Source organism: Saccopteryx bilineata, chromosome 3, assembly GCF_036850765.1.
Source record: "Saccopteryx bilineata isolate mSacBil1 chromosome 3, mSacBil1_pri_phased_curated, whole genome shotgun sequence".
In the NCBI taxonomy this organism is placed as follows: Eukaryota; Metazoa; Chordata; class Mammalia; order Chiroptera; family Emballonuridae; genus Saccopteryx; species Saccopteryx bilineata.
This window is the reverse complement of record NC_089492.1, coordinates 131,465,438-131,480,618: the sequence shown is the minus strand read 5'-3', so window position 1 is coordinate 131,480,618 and position 15,181 is coordinate 131,465,438. Positions and strand designations below refer to the sequence as shown.

At 44.5% G+C, this 15,181-nt stretch overlaps 1 protein-coding gene and 1 non-coding gene across 2 annotated transcripts in view; one reads left to right on the top strand and one right to left on the bottom strand.

Annotated features, from left to right (window-relative positions):
* Window positions 1-15,181, bottom strand: part of HK2 (hexokinase 2) — a 66,932-nt gene that overhangs the window by 29,339 nt on the left and 22,412 nt on the right. The window lies entirely within an intron of this gene.
* Window positions 4,926-5,065, top strand: LOC136332848 (small nucleolar RNA SNORA5). Its single transcript, XR_010730977.1, has one exon. It is a non-coding gene; the product is annotated as a small nucleolar RNA SNORA5 (small nucleolar RNA).

The window sequence follows — 15,181 nt, the reverse complement described above, 5'->3', positions numbered from 1 at the left end:
CTCCACAGGGGTACCAACAATCTGGACCTTCTCAGGCATCTGGAGGCTTGAATTCCAGTTCAGCTGCTTCCCTACCTGCTTTAATAGCTACAGTTGTTAGGGAGCTGAAACAACCTCAGCCCCACCTGGGGAGACTCTGCTCCCCTGTGGCCATGGGCCATTCTTTCAGGCACTCTAGTTCTGAGCCTCCCCAGGCAGTGGGACCTTAGCCAGATGGTAGGTAAAGCTATTTGGCAGTTGTCATGAGGGATAAAGATAAAAAAGAAAATCACAGATGAACTGCCTGCATCAGCATTCTGCAGCCCAGGACACCAGCAATCCGCTGAATCAGCAACCGCGGAGGACTCAGGCAGTGAGGCTGCCACTGGTTGATCAGGATGCAGGCCAGCCCAGCTTAATTCACTACCAGCTCCATCAAGAATGGCAGTTTTAGCCTGACCAGGCGGTGGCGCAGCAGATAGAGCGTCGGACTGGGATGCGGAGGACCCAGGTTCGAGGCCCCGAGGTTGCCAGCTTGAGTGTGGGCTCATCCGGCTTGAGCAAAAGGCTCACCAGCAAAGTCGCTGGCTCGAGCAAGGGGTTACTCAGTCTGCTGAAGGCCCACGGTCAAGGCACATATGAGAGGGCAATCGGTGAACAACTAAGGTGTTGCAACGAGGAACTAATGATTGATGCTTCTCATCTCTCTCTGTTCCTGTCTGTCTGTCCCTATCTCTCTCTCTGTTCCTGTAAAAAAAAAAAAAAAAAAAGAATGGCGGTTTCGCAGTCGTGTTTTCTGATGGACTGAAGGAAAATCACAGAATAAAGTACTGCTGGTAATTCCATTCCCAGGATGGAATGTCAGCTTTGCTTGCTTTCCAGACTTGGCTGGAACAGCCATCTTCTGCATCCATCCTCCCCAGCTCCACCTCTACAAACGCAGAGCATGACTACTAGTCAAGGGCTATATTCTTTCCAAAGCCCAGAATCTCTGAGGCAGGCCCAGCACCATGATTGATGGAGATAAGTCTTAAGGCAACTCTTTGGGACAGTGAAGAGAACCCTCTCCCACTGCTCACCTCCACGCCATGCATGGAACAGCAGCTAAAAGCTGAACCTTAAAGACTGGTAGGCAGGTTCTGTTTTGAATTCCTGCTCAGCTGCTTCCCTACCTGTGTGGCCTCTCTGAGCATTGTCACCTCACCTGTAGAACGGGACTCATAATACTAACTTCTCCTGGAGGCTGTGAAGCTTCCATGTAATACAGAACATATTATATGTGAATATATAGTACAGAGTAAGTTGTCACCAACCATCATCATTATTATTCCTTTGTGTGACTATGTAGCTCCCTTCCTAGTTCTTCTCAACCCCTTCGATCCCTACCTACATCTATTTCTACTCCACTGTGACCCTCCCGGGATACTCAGAAGCCCAGAGCAGACAGTGCATGTATGACGGGGTGTGAAGGAGGATCACATCTCCAGGCGCGGGACAGTCACGTCTGGATGAGAAGGAGCAAGTCTCTGGAGCAGGAAAACATGTCAATCGCAGGTTTCTTAAGAAGGTACATGGTCACGTGTGGAGGACCCAATGAGGTCCAGAGAGATCGTGCTGCTGACTGATTACAATTAGTATTCTCTAAAAAGAAAGCATCTCTTTTGGTCATTGTTAAATAAAATTTTTAAGTGTCTACTATAGGATTTACTATATGAAACCCAAAGGTCAGAGGTAAGGTTTCTTTTATTGTTAAGCATGCTGTTGTGTCTGAGAAACAATTTTAACTTCTTTTTTTACTGTATTAGGGTGACACTAGTTAACATAATTATACAGGTTTCAGGTGCCTAATTTTACAACACATCTCTGGACACCACATGTGTTCACCTCAATTTTAACTTTTTAAAAATTATAAAATACAAACATCTGTTAAGTTCAAATGGGACAAAAGTGGAAAACTGAAAAGCAAACATCTCTTTTCTTCTCAACACCTAGACAGTAACCACAATTAATGTTTGTAGAGTGTCCTTAAATACATTTATTTTATCAAGACAGGGAAGGCTATAAACGGATATATTCCAAAAAAAAAGGGTTTGAACCTCTGGTTCTGAGAATGTGTTTTTAATTTGGAAGATATTGCCAAATTATCTTCCTAAAAGTTCTCACCAGTTTGCACACAAACCACAGGTAAGACTCATTCTTACCTGTGTCCCAGGTATGCCGCAAGTAACCTTTGCCAACCCCCTTGGTCAATGTGGTATCTTTTTAAAACTTGGTTTCTTTCTTTTTTGTGAAGTTAGACATTTTGAATTATTGACTGGAGTTTTGAATTTCTTTCCCTGTGAATTTTCTATTCTTATGTTTTGCCTTTTTAAAAAATATTATTTTCTTAATAACCTTACGTAGCTCTTTGAATATTAGGGAAAATAGTTTGATTGACTATATATTTGCAATTATTTTTTCCCAGTGATAGTTGTCTTTTTATTTTGTTTGTGGTATTTCAGTCATGCAGAAATGTTTAATTTTTATGTTGTCAAAATATTTCTGGTTTCTGGATTTTATGTTGTGTCCCAAGAAATTTTGAAGATTACATTAGTTCACCACTTTTTCTAAATCGGAGTCCTCCTCATGGGGTCACCACCATCACTAAAATAAAGGCAGAAAGAAAGGTTTCACCATAGGTGTGTTTTAAGGATCAAATTTATCTTTAACTTTATATGACTGTTTTGAAAAATGAAACTCAGAACTCTGTCTTCGTCTCTCTCATCTCTAGGACAGAATTCAGACTTTTTCACTGACATCTGCATTATTGTGATAAAACAATGGAAGACAGGGGAAGATAAAACAATGGTGTGAGGGCAATTTAATTCATCAGGCAGATGTTCTTAATGGAAGAGAAACTAGCATTTGTTAAGTGATGGTTACCTAAGGTCGCTGGCTCGAGCAAGGGGTCACTCGGATATGAGAAAGCAATCAATGAACAACTAAGGTGTCACAATGCGCAACGAAAACCTAATGATTGATATTTCTCATCTCTCCATTCCTGTCTGTCCCTATCTATCCCTCTCTCTGACTCTCTCTCTGCCTCTGTAAAAAAAAAGTTTAAAATAAATATCTCATTAAACCTCAACAACCCTGTTGGGCATTATACTCCTAATTTTATGGAAAACCAATTTTAAAATGCAAGTCTGGCTCTCCAGCAAAGCTATCCATTGAGATGCATAAGGAGACTGCTCAAGGGAAAGCTGTGGTCCTGGAATATAGGATTCCTCACTGGCAATGCCAAGAGCGTAAAACTGAAAGGTTACGAGCTGCCTAGGTGGCAGAGGAAGTGACACTGTGGTTCACAAGTTGAGTCATTAAGTTAAGATCATGCAGGGGTCAATGACTACTGGCTGACCCCAAAGCCTGACCCCATGCCTACACCACACCCACATCTCCATGGCCCTGGTTCCTGGAAGCTGAGGATGACTTAATACAGAATCCGGGATGGAAGCAACTAAGCCATAAAGTGGTGAAAAAGAAAGCAAAGATACCCTACCATTTATCAGCAACTGTGGCCCATTGCCCTGGGCCTACTGGACAGCCAAACTTTCCTAGACTCAAGGGGGAGGTGACATATCCTTCTCCCCAGAGAAACCCATGACTTACTAAAGCAGGCTTTTTTTGCAGCCACAAATAAGTGTCATCTCATACAATTATACCAAACTACTGTTCCTGCCTCATTGGATACTCACTCTCCAAGCCCTCTCAGGTGAAGGTCCTTCTAATGAAAAGAATACACCTCCAAAAACATATGAGAAAAAAGGTACCAATCCACTATGAAAAGAAAACTGCAATCAGAGAAGTGATGCTGGCCCACCATTAAGAGGGACAGGCAAGCCTGACCAGGCAGTGGAGCGGTGGATAGGGTATCATCAGACTGGGACGTGGAGGACCCAGGTTTGAAACCCCAAGGTCGCCAGCTTGAGCACGGGCTCATCTGGTTCGAGTAAGGCTCACCAGCTTGAGCCCAAGGTCGCTGGCTTGAGCAAGGGGTCACTGGCTCTGCTGGAGCCCCCTGGTCAAAGCACATAGGAGAAGCAATCAATGAACAACTAAGGTGCCACAACAAAGAATTGATGCTTCTCATCTCTCTTTCTTCCTATCTGTCCCTCTCTCTGTCTCTCTCTGTCACACACACAGAAAAAAGAGAGGAACGAGCAACAGGAGTATTAGGTCATGCCGCCCTCCATCAAAGTGCCCAACAGTTAAGATTCAGGTTGTTAGTCACTTTGCTGACTCATTTCCCATCCTGAATTACCATTCTGCCCACTTTCAGTGCAGCTCTTATCAAATACATAAGGTCAGCAAGATAAAGGGGTTTCAATTTCTCCTGGGAACACACCTGTCTCTGAGGAGGACTCAAATGGCACTTGATTAACTGCCTGAGCATGACAGTCACTGTCATCGTAGTTGATACAACCTCAGTAATGAATTTGAGCAGGCCATAACTCCAGTACTCTTAATATCACACACTAACGCGTAGCTTGGTACCTGACAATGTCCATGCAATTTTGGAGGAGTGAGGGACAAGGCCAGTTGAATTTTTCCAATAGGGTCTATTTTCAATCATTAGGTACTTGTCACTAATTAAAATAGACTTCCACCTGTTCCTCTCATCAGGCACTTGGAGCAGTGTGCCAGCCAGAGCTCTAAGAGTGACTTGCAACCAGGTTCCGTTTGGTTTTGCATCTGTAAGTGGCAGTGAGTGCCCTTTTGTCAGAGGCAACTATGCTCACAAGTGTCAGGCTCTGCCTGGCTACAGCTGGAGCCAGAGCCCCCTCTCTCACCCCACGGCTGCTTTAGGGGATTAAATAGACTTCTTCAGAACCACAGGCTCCAGAAGCCTTCTTTTAAACAAGTAACTTTTACGTAGAGTTCCCAGAGTTCTGGGGATTCTTAAAGGTGGCAGGCAAGTCAAATTCAAACTCAGCCCCTGCTCCCCCATAGCAGGGGTGGCCCAGATGGCTGCCACAGCAAGCTCCACCACTCATGGGCTCTGGGTTCCTGCCCTGGGACCTGGGGATAAGTCTAGCTGTGGACATGGAAAAAAAAAGGTGGCAGGGTCTGTCTTGGGGAGGGTTAAGTTTGGCCAATTAAGGCACAGCCTCATCTCCCACCTCTTTACTCCCAATTTTATTTCTTTTCCCTATTCTTAACTATCTTACAGATGGCATTTAACATAAAAAAAAATTGTTAAAAGTGGGGCCCACTATTTTAAAAATGTTTTTTAAATCACTGTTTTGAGAGTCAAACACAGAATCTGTTCTAGGACCTACCAACCAAATATTTCCCATTCTGATTAGCTATTGACACTGAGCACTGTAGACAGTTACTAAAAGCTTCTTAAGCTGCCTGTATGCAACCCAGTTCCTGACTGGACAGGGAGACAGGGAGCAGTTAGAAGCACTGTGGCGGGTACAAGGACAGGAGTGTTACAGAAGAAAGGACTGCTTCTGCTTGGATAAGGAAGGCTTCTATGGAAGCAATGTTAGGACTTCATGGCATGCTCTAGGAATGCCACATCCAGGATGGCTACACCTTAGGGCTCCTATGACATGGCTACAAGAACACAGTAAATGGCCCCGGCCAGTTAGCTCAGTTGGCTTAGAGTGTCATCCCAAAACAACAAGGTTGTGGATTTGATCCCTGGTCAGGACACACACAGGAAGCAACTAATGAATGCACGACTGAGTGGAACAACAAATTAACACTTCTCTTCCCCCCCCCTTCCTTTCTCTGTCTCTCTAAAAATCAATCAATAAAAAAAGAAAAAGAATTAAGCCCCAGACAGATAGCCTGTTGGCTGAGTATCATCCTGGAGCGTGGAGGTTGCTGGTTTGATTCCCAGGTCAGGGCACAGACAGGAGAGGCTCAGTGTTCCTATGTCTCTCTTTCCCTGCCTCTCTCAAAAAAAAGAATGCAATAAATGACAAGGACTTTGGTTTTTAAGCAGAAGGTCAGATTGTGTTTTCAAGCAGACTCCAGTGGCACTGCAGATGCTAGGTCTAGTGGGCTGGTGGGTGGACTGCTGCGAACTAGTCGAGCCAACCAGGATGAAGGCCTGGGTTCCAGAGCCACCAAGAGGGGTCAACCACTCTGGTGGGCAATGGAATGACATAGGACTTTCAGTGCTAAAACTAGAAAAGTCCTGGGTAAATCAGGATGGCTGGACACCTGAGAGACGTGTTAGATCCAACCACTGGGGCATCAGCCCTTCCGGTCATGCGCTGCCCCAGGCATGCAGCCTGAACTTTGAGGTAGGGCAAAGACACACAGCCATCCTTTTACATCGAGTTCCTGAAGTGACTCTGTAATAATTCAGTGTTCCCAAAGGGGCCTGCTCCTACCACCCTGCAAAAGGGGCTCCAAGTGACTGCACTGAATGTTCTGATCTTCCTGAGTTGAGGGAGACCTTGTTTATCCTTAGGTTACTGGAAAATTAATGGACTGCTCTAAGAATGTACAGTATGGATTCCAAATAAGAGGAGAACAAAAAGATAAATCTCCAGGTCCTGGGTAGGTAATCGAGCAAAACTAACTTTGCCAGACACAGGTTTTAAGTCATACGTTTCCCACGTACCTGGAGCCACATGGCCAGCACTGCATCTGGCAGCTTCATTTAAACTCAGAGGTCCCAGCTACTTCATTATAATACAGTGCCGGTCTCCACTCGACAGTTAAGAAATAAAGCAATTCCATGTTATTAAAGGTATCAAATCACACAATCAGTTAATGCTGATGTCTGCCAGGGGAAATTTGATCTTCTACGTCACTGGTTTGCAAACTATTTTAAGCAACAGGATGCCAAATGCCAAAATTTAGAGATAGAAAAAAATTGCACAGCTCTGATTGAAGGAAGGGGCCTGGAGCACATAAACATTTTCTAAGTGCCCCCACAAAGCATCCAGAACCTCATCGGAATGCACCATCCTGGTGCTTTTATATCAGGAAATATTTCCTAAGCTCAAAATATGCGCCAGTCACTGGGAGGCTCTTCATTAGCTCCCCAGGCGTGAAGCCATGCTTTAAAGGATTAAAACATGATTACATTTTAATATTGTGTAGGTGCTGAGTGTGTTAAGATTTTCAGGCAGGCAGACCTGGGTTCAAATGTTATCTGAACATGTATTAACCATATGATTAGGTAAATTATTAAAAATTTGATACTTAGATTTCATCACCTGCTAAAATGAGAAAGTAATAACTGTCTGTCTAGTCAGTACCTCCCCCAAACTCCCAGGACACAGGGAAACACATAAACACACAATCTTTGGTCAAGATTCAATACAACCCTGGCTGGTTGGTTCAGTGGTAGAGCATTGTCTCAGCGTGTGGATGTTCCAGGTTTGATTACCAGTCTGGGCACACAGGAGAGGCGACCATCTGCATCTCCACCACCCCTCCTGTTCCCCCTGCCTCTCTCTCTTCCCCTCCCACAGCCATGGCTCAATTGATTGGAGAGACTTGGCCTGGGAGCTGTGTTACAATTTTCAGGCAGGCAGTCCTGGGTTCAAATGTCATCTGAACATGTACCTCAGGCACTAAAAATAGCTCAGTTGCCAAAAAAGAGCCCAAGATGGGCAGAGCATTGCCTGGTAGGGAGCTTGCCAGGTGGATCCCCATGGGATGAATGTGGGATTCTGTCTCTCTGTCTCCCCTCCTCTCACTTAAAATTAAAAAATTGTTTTAAATTTAAGAAAGAAAAAAATTCAATGCAAAGAAGGAATAAGGTGTTTGGCACAATGCCTGGTGCATGTAAATGTTTGATAAACTCTACCTACTACTGTATGAAGGTCATTTGTCAATACAATCTTCAGTTTATATTGTAGGCACCATGTAAATCCACTTATTAACTTCCGTGTGTACTACTGATCTGTCTCCACTGTCTGGCTATTGATATGCTGAGCAACCAAGATAAGGGCTCTTTTCAGAGTTTTACCAGCCTACGTGCAATCAGTCGCCAGCCTAGTCTCTTTATCATAGCATGTGCTTGCATTATATGACCCATATTGTTCTGTAATTATTTCATCTGTGTAAGCCTTATCTCTCAGGAGCTTTCCATCTTCAAAGGCAGTCAGGACACAGGGCAGCTCAGCACACTGCTGCCAACCAGAGGACCAGCCTCACAGGGGTCTCTATTGAACAAACTGAACAGCTAGGTCTGAGTCCCTAATAGAAAAATCAATGCAATGTGTTAGCAGTGGGAGGTGGGGAAGTAGATAAGCATAAAATGCACCACTAATGGTGTGGCTAAGGGCCCAGGCACTGGCACACAGCTAGCTAGGTTCAAATCCCAATACTTCTTCCACTTGCTCACTATGTGACTTTGGGCAAGTTGCCTAATCTCTCTAAATCTAGTCTTTTTTGTAAAATGGGGTTCAAAGTGCCTAGCACTGGGTCACTGTGAGAATTAAATAGCTCATATACATCACTTCCCACAGTACCTTGCATTTTAAAGGCCTACAATTTTTCATTGTCATCATTATCATCATCACCATTATCATTCCCTGCTCCCTAAGGGGTTAAGTCTGGCTAACGGGTGGAGATACACTTATAAGTGAAAATAATTCATAATTCAGAGAAGTAGGGAAGCATCAAATGATGGATACAGCAAAGCTTTCATCCCACTCTGCCTGTAAGATATTGTTATATTTAAATGTCAAGACAAGGGGGATATAGTTTTATTCATTTTAGAGAGGATGGAGAGAGAAAGAGAGAGAAGGGAGGAAAAGGAAGCATCAACTCCCATATGTGCCTTGACCAGGCAAGCCCAGGGTTTCGAACCAGCAACCTCAGTGTTCCAAGTCAATGCTTTATCCACTGTGGTACAACAGGTCAGGCCAAGATAGGGGGGATAAAAACACTACAAAAATAATTTATTTCTAATTTGGAACACACAGTGAACTATTTAAAGATTTTCAGTTGGGTTTTACTTGAGCTTCTTATTAAAATGGAACAAAGCCAACCCATATTTATGATGTATTTATTTATTTATTATTATTATTTTTTCTTTGTATTTTTCTGAAGCTGGAAATGGGGAGAGACAGTCAGACAGACTCCCACATGCGCCCCACCGGGATCCACCTGGCACGCCCACCAGGGGCTATGCTCTGCCCACCAGGGGGCGATGCTCTGCCCCTCCGGGGCATCGCTCTGCCGCAACCAGAGCCACTCAAGTGCCTGGGGCAGAGGCCAAGGAGCCATCCCCAGTGGCCGAGCCATCCCCAGCGGCCGGGCCATCTTTGCTCCAATGGAGCCTTGGCTGCGGGAGGGGAAGAGAGAGACAGAGAGGAAGGAGGGGGGGGGGTGGAGAAGCAAATGGGTGCTTCTCCTATGTGCCCTGGCCGGGAATTGAACCCGGGTCCCCCGCACGCCAGGCTGACGCTCTACCGCTGAGCCAACCGGCCAGGGCCTATGATGTATTTAAAAAGATAATGATCTAATTTGCTCTAGAAACTTTTGTTCAGCAACATGAGCTCATGTAAACTGACTTTTATGGCCATGGAGTCAGGGTTACCTATGCTTAAATACAAACTCTGCCACTAACTGGCCACAAGTGACACCAACCCTCAATATTGCCTCATTTTTAAATAAGGAATATTTCTCTTGTAGAGTTTACATAGAGAGCAAAACAGATTATTTATGTAAATAGCCTAGTACAGATATTGTGGGTGCTCATTAGTGGTGTCAATTATTCCCACACTTCCTCTTAAGATGAAACTGTCCTCAGAAAGCCAGGTCACTGCCGATGTGTGTGGTGCCCACCTCCCACCCTCAACAGGACTGTGGCTGGGGCTGGCACCACAATCACCTGCATAGTCACAGCTTAGGTTAGGGCTGCCTAAAGAGAGGTCAAGATGATGTGGTTCCAGGCAAACACAAAGGAACAGTTTCTTTTTTTTTTTTAATTATTAAGTGAGAGGCGGGGAGGCAGAGAGACAGAGTCCCAAATGCACCCCAACTGGGAACTACCCAGCAAGTTCCCTACCAGGCAATGCTCTGCCCATCTGGGGCCATTGCTCCACTGCTCAGCAGCCGAGCTATTTTAATACCTAACATGAGGCCATGAAGCCATCCTCAGCACCCAGGGCCAACTTTGCTCAAACCAATAGGGCCATGGCTGCAGGAAACAGAGAAAGAAACAGAGAGAGAGAGAGAGAGAGAGAGAGAGAGAGAGAGAGACAAAGACAGAGATAGAAGACAAGAGGGAGGGGTGAAGAAGCAGATGGGTACTCTTCCTGTGTGCCCTGACCAGTAATCAAATGTGGGACTTCCACATGCCGGGCCGACACTCTACCACTGAGTCAACCAGCTACAAAGGAACAATTTCTTTACTCAACTCTGTACTGCCAAAAAACAAAAGGGCAGTGGGTGGGGTGGGAGAAGTTATAGACAACAAATACTGGTGATATGGGGCAGGTGGATCTGTCCTACATCTTGGTGGGATTGGAAAATGGTTCAATCCCTTTAGGAAAACATCTGGAAGTCTCTTATAAATTAAGTGCACCCCAAACTCTATGACATAGAAATGTCACTCCTACTTATTCACCCAAGAAAATGAAAACATGCGTCCACAAAGAGGACATGCTCGTGCAAGAATGTTTATAGCCGATCTAGACAGAAATTGGACATCAATGTCCATGTCATAGAGGATTCCAATTATATCATGGACTCAACACCCAAAAGGGAATAAACTACTGATGCACACAACATGAATAAAGCCTACATTGTAATGGGTAAGTGAAGCCTAGCATAAAGAGAAGATACTATATGGTTGTAGTTGTGGGACATTCCAGGACAAGCAAAACGAACATGTGGATAAGTTTAAATGGTGCTTGCTTCTGGGGACAGAGATTGCCTGGGAAGGGGCATGAGGGGGTTTCCTGGGCCAATGGTAATGTTCTCTATTTAATGGGGGCTTCATTACACAGGCGTATATATGTCAATTCTTCAGATGGTACTTGAGATTTGCCATCACACTGTATGAAATTTTGCACCAAAAGAAAAAACACTGAACTCTAGTTAGTTATGTGCATGCTGAAGTTTTAGGGTGGAACTAATTTCTACAATTTACTCTGCGATGCCTCAAATAAAACAAAACGGACTGGTGAATGGAAGGACGGAGGAGTGTAACAAAACAAACCTAGTAAATGCCAAGGTAAAATCTCAGTAGTCCAAATAGAAATGTTCATCACACAGTTCTTCAACCTTTCTTTAACTTTTTGGTGGAAAAAAAATAGGGAGCACTTTTTATATACATACCCCGGCTGACCCGAAATTCAGTCATCTAAGTAAGATATTCTTGGACCATTTATATATGTTTCATTTTTACCTGCACCAACTATGTTTAATTGCACTGAGTAGTCCACACATCTATAAAGCGCAGGTATTTAAGAATAAGCCCCACAGGACTCAGTGGCTGCTGACATTCCCTTCCTTCCCACCAAGAACTCACATCATAAATGGGGGTTCATTTTTCTTCAGTGTCATGGAGGCCTTTATGATATAAATGAATGGCCTGAAACTTCCTGGCATCTTTCCCACATTTTCTACCAGGATGTTGCTAACCATTGGATAGCTAAGACCTGTATAGAAGAAAGCCTGGTCCTCACTTCAAATTGCAGAGCCTCTGGGGATAGAGCTGAACTCTCAGACCTGCTCCTTCCAAAAGGACCTTGGGAAGCTCAGTGACCTCTCTCCATGAAACTGGTGCTGGGCACACCTCTTGCTGTGGTGAGTTGTGGCTACATAGGACTGTTTACAGGTCACATATCTGATTCTCAATTAATTCTCAATGTAGCCAACCCTCTGATGTTTCCGTTTTACAACTAAGAAAGCGGAGGATCGAGGCATCAATGAAACGTTCTGGGGCACGCGGCTTGAATTCAGCCCCATCTGAACCTGGAATTACATAATTTACCTCTCACCACACACTGCCCTGAAAGCACCTCTCATGCCTGGCAAGAAGTAGCCAGTTTTACAGATGCCCATCTAGTACAAGACTCGGTGAGGGGCACTGAAGGCAGTGAGTGACATTCCACTGCAAGCTGAAAAAATGTAGGGGGCCGTAATTAGTAACTTTTTGAAAGAATAGAAGGTAATAGATCTGATTGCATCACATTTAAGAATAAGTGTTGATCTCTGAAATTTGTATCAGTTGTATATCAATATGTATACATGTGTTTCTTGCTGTGAATATACAATCCAGAAAAGTTAGAAAGCCACCGATTTAAAGACCAGGTTCCTAGATCACAGGTTTAGATCTGAGGTTTAATATACCAGATTTAAAAAGCAATGCTAGCCTGACCAGCTGGTGGTGCAGTGAATAGAGTGTCAGACTGAGATGCAGAGGACCCAGGTTCGAGACCCCGAGGTTGCCAGCTTGGGCGCGGGCTCATCTGGTTTGAGCAAAATCCCACCAGCTTGAACCCAAGGTCGCTGGCTCCAGCAAGGGGTTACTCAGTCTGCTGAAGGCCTACGGTCAGGGCACATGTGAGAAGGCAATCAACAAACAACTAAGGTGTCACAACGCGCAATGAAAAACTAATGATTGATGCTTCTCATCTCTCTCCGTCCCTGTCTGTCTGTCCCTATCTATCCCTCTCTCTGACTCACTCTCTGTCTCTGTAAAAAATAAATAATTTTTTTTAAAAAAGCAATGCTAAAAAGCAATGGGCTGAGAAAGGTTCTGAGGGCAGCATGAAGACACCACATGAGCAAAGGCCTCTAGCCTTCTGCAGGAGAGAATTGGCAATAACAGCAACAGAGTCCAGACTGCAGCCCTGGCCAGGGAGCAGATGCACCAGTAAGGCCCTCTAGGCTGTGTCACCACATCCAGGGGAAGGCAACAGCTCCTGCACACTCTGCCCCTCTCAGTACTTTACTGGGGAATCAATAACAAATGAGAATTTGAATTTATTTTAAATATCGTGTCCAATATATAAAACAGATATGAGTGACGATGCTTCATTAATGGGAGGTACAGGGAAAATCCCTCTCTAGCCCCAGAGGCACTTCTACTTTATTTGATCTCTCTTTAAGACTCTTCAGAATTTTCGTTTTTGATAGGCGCCATCCACTGAAGCATCCCTGGTCCTTGCTGTCATTTCATAACTCAAAGAATCCCACTAAGAAACGTAAGACTGAAAGACTTGATGTTGACACTTTCGATTACACTCTCATGTTCCCCTCCGCAGCTCCATTTCTCTCTCCAAAAGCAACCCCTGACATTTATCCAGTATACCTTTCCCAGTCAAATACTCTTATGATGTGTGCATGGCCATGAGCAATGGATAGCATTGCTCTGAAGGGTTTTTCTTTTCATTGACATTCAACTTCTATGAGGTTCACATTCTTCTATAATGTATCACTCATTGTTTTTTTAGATGTAGCCATATTTATATATGTTTATTGATGTACCAGTGCCATCACATGGCTCTTTCATAAACTGTTCCCAAACTGCTGTCATTATAAGCAACACCACTGTGAGCATTCTTGGACACGTCACCTCGAGTTCATATGGGAGCTTGCTCAAGGTATAGTTGGAAGTGGAATTGCTGGGTTGTCATACACACACATTTTCAACTTAACTAGTTATTGCCAACATCACATCCCAGGACAACCAGTATTGGTAGCTCAGTATATGTGCCTGGAACTTTTTACACCTGTGCCCACGCACATATATACATACTTTACAGAATATAAATACACATAAATCTATTTCATGCTTTAGGGTAGGTTGCAGGACTGTTTCCAAATTAATTGACCAGAGCCCAGCTGATGAATATTCAGTTTTCCCCTCTTTATAGTATTTCAAGGAACTTTGTGTGTAAATTCACAAACACACTCGTTCTAGTATATGTGCAGAACAGATTGGGTCTGCTGGATCCTCCTCCCATCTTAAAAAAGAGAAAAGGCTGAGTCCCAGAGAGCTGGGGTAAGGAGCTCAGCCCTCCAGCACGTGAGAAACCAAGAGGCCAGGTTTCCTACTGTCTGGTCTCCACATCTTTAAATGGGCACTTGCTCTGCTTAAGTGAATAAAACATTCAATACACAGTATTCCTTTTAGACAGTCTCCGCTTACACTGTAGAATGTGCGATTATAAAGAGGCACTCTGGGTTTCACAAAGGTCATGTAAAGTCTTACTGTCTCTGCATGGAAAGGAGGTCAGGCAGATAAGTCCTGTCCCAGACCCTTCAGCCCGAGAAGGCTGCAGGAGTCGGCCTCTGGCTCCTGTCCTCAGTCCCAGCAACTCATTCACAGAGGTCAAAAGCATACCTGCTGTTCCATGCTGGAGAAGTGGGACGCAAATGGGCTCCCAGGCCTCTGCCCTGAGATCAGGGAAGGAGGCTCAGTGACCATGCAGTGAGGCAACCAGTACAAGAGACAGAGGGAGGTCCCTGTGCCCCCAATGTCAGGAAAGTGATGAGAAGGAAAAAAGCCCATCACACACCTATTCTCTCCAGCAAACTTAGTCACCTGCCTGGATAAGCCAGACATCCAAACCCAACCTGATTTCAAAAACATCTCAGCTGAGCATGTGCTGCGTGCTCTGGCAGTGCTCACACACCCATAATGCAGCGTTGCAGTCCTGATGCCCGACCTTCGGCATAGATGAGTTTGAATCCTGACTCAGCCTCTCGTTAGCTATGTGGCCTTAGGCAAGTTATTTGACCATCCAAGCTTTGAACTCCTCCTCTAAAAATATGTAGAGATAAAATTGGTACCTACTTCCTTGTAGGGTTTGGTGAAAAGTAAATGATTTAGTGCACACAGGAGCTCAGAAAAGCCCTTACCCATAATATACATTAGTAAATAGTCAGGGTGCTGGCTCAGTACTAGTGCCTAAAATAAAGACAAGGTCTCTGGCCTTAAAAAGCTGGTAAATTATCAGAATGTCAAGTAGGAACAATAGAAACAGGTATGGCCACGAGTCAGAGGGAGTCAGGTACAATAAATGTGATAAACTAGAGGGCATATGAGGGAGACTCGAGAACTAGGGGAGGCCCCTCACCTCCAGGAGCTCTTTGAAGGGCTGAGACACACACACAGAGAGAGAACAACCCTGAACAAGGTCACACCCTTGAGTCCAGACTGGGTCCCAAGGTTTCAGCACACTTATTTTAGGAATCGTAGAAAGGTACAAAGTCTTGTTAGACA